This window comes from Rana temporaria, chromosome 4 (assembly GCF_905171775.1).
Source record: "Rana temporaria chromosome 4, aRanTem1.1, whole genome shotgun sequence".
Taxonomy (NCBI): domain Eukaryota; kingdom Metazoa; phylum Chordata; class Amphibia; order Anura; family Ranidae; genus Rana; species Rana temporaria.
The window spans coordinates 19,521,287-19,523,786 of NC_053492.1; positions in this window are offsets into that span (position 1 = coordinate 19,521,287).

Below are 2,500 nucleotides of genomic sequence, written 5' to 3' on the forward strand. Positions count from 1 at the left end.
ATAGATATATTTTTATATATTTATGTATAAATATATATATATATATATATATATATATATATATATATATATATATATATATATATATATATATATATATATATATATATATATATATATACACATACACATATATCTATATATATCTAGTACAGTAGGGAGTAGTTGGTGAAATATTTTCAGGCTGAGTATACTGTGCTGTCTTCTGGGCACTGATGATGATGATGAGGAATGAATAGGGAGGAAGTTGTGTCATTTTTGTGGGATGTGATGGATTCATCAGGGTGGTATTTTTATACTTGATCTGTATGGAAAGTCAATGTACTATGCAGCTGATGTGGCATGCAAAAAAAAAAAAGAACATTAGCATCCAATCGGATTGGGGCATGGAATTGGGCAGCCAAGTTCACACCGACCACATGACTTTGTCTTCCACCCAATCAGAGGATGTTTTAAACAATACGTTTCCCCTGGATGCTAATTAGATGGTCACATAATATTATTTCTAATTGAACCTTGGGTGAGAACTTTGATAAATAGAGCCCTTAGTAAATCATAAAGTCCTTGTGAGTTTCCAAGTGATACATTTGTATGCAGCCCAGTATTTATGAATCAGATAAGTGTGTAGAATTCGGATATCCAAGGATAGAAAATGTATCTAATGAAATGTACAGAGGAGTGTGATCAGAGCAGATCTCTACCGACAGATCTCTACCGACAGATCTCTACCGACAGATCTCTACCGACAGAACGTTACCGACACTGTTTACTTGGAGAGAAATCTTTCCATTTTCTAATTTATTATTTTACTGGCTGACTCACTGCAAGTCTCATCAACAATGGAATTAACTCATTTCGTTTTATTGGCCATATGTACCCAGCTATAAAACTTAGCTTTTTAATTAAATCTGTAAGAGAAGGCAGCCAATTTACATTCGGATCGCTTTTCTTTGGCTCTTGTGACCCCTTCCCTATAAGGCTCATCTATGGCTCCTCTGTGGCCCCTTTCTTGCTCCTCTATCGCTCCTTTATGTCCACTGTGGCTCCTCAATGGCCCCTATATTACTACTCTATTGTTCCTTTATGTCCCCTATGTGACTCCTCAATGGCCCCTATATTGCTACTCTATTGTTCCTTTATGTCCCCTATGTGGCTCCTCTATGTCCCCTATATTGCTCCTCCATTGTTCCTTTATGTCCCCTATGTGGCTCCTCTATGTCCCCTATATTGCTCCTTTATGTCCCCTATGTGGCTCCTCTATGTCCCCTATATTGCTCCTTTATGTCCCCTATGTGGCTCCTCTATGTCCCCTATATTGCTCCTTTATGTCCTGTATGTGGCTCCTCTATGTCCCCTATATTGCTCCTTTATGTCCTGTATGTGGCTCCTCTATGTTCTCTATATTGCTCCTTTATGTCCCCTATGTGGCTCCTCTATGTCCCCTATATTGCTCCTCTATTGTTCATTTATGTCCCTGTGGCTCCTCTATGTCCCCTATATTGCTCCTCCATTGTTCCTTTATGTCCCCTATGTGGCTCCTCTATGTCCCCTATATTGCTCCATTATGTCCTCTATGTGGCTCCTCTATGTTCCCTATTGTTCCCCTATTGTTCCTTTATGTCCCCTATGTGGCTCCTCTATGTCCCCTATATTGCTCCTCTATTGTTCATTTATGTCCCCTATATTGGTCCTTTATGTCCCCTATGTGGCTCCTCAATTGCCCTTTTATTGCTCCTCTACTACCGCTCCTTTATGTCCCCTATGTGGCTCCTCAATTGCCCCTTTATTGCACCTCTACTATCGCTCCTTTATGTCCCCTATGTGGCTCCTCAATGGCCCTTTTATTGCTCCTCTATCGCTCCTTTATGTCCCCTATGTGGCTCCTCAATTGCCCCTTTATTTCTCCTCAATAGCCCCTGTAATTCTCCTTTATCGCTCCTTTATGTCCCCTATGTGGCTCCTCAATTGCCCCTTTATTGCTCCTCTATAGCCCCTGTAATTCTCCTTTATCGCTTCTTTATGTCCCCTATGTGGCTCCTCTATTGCCCTCTAAGGCTTCTCTGTGGTCCATGTAAGGCTCCTCTTAGCCCCTTTATGTCCCCTATGTGGCTCCTCAATGACCACTCTGTGGCTCCTCTGTAGTTCCTCTATGGTTCCGATATGCCCTTTATGTGGCTCCTCTATGGTCACCATGTGGCTCCTGTATTTTTGTTTTAACATTTTTTACATTTGCTAAACACATTTTAGCAATAAAACTTTATCCGAAGTCCCATTCATCTGTACGAGGAATCCAGGACTTCATCAGTATGCGGCATCATCACTCATTGCAGAGCATATCGGCCATGTCATTAATTAATGTCAATTAATTAATCGATCTGCAGTATGAATAGAGGGAAGGGAGAGTGGGCGATACGGGCTATTTACTAAAGGACTCACAACGATCGGGAGGATTCCACATTAGACTCCTTCAAATTCTTTCCTGTTCTTTTTTCTTTAATTG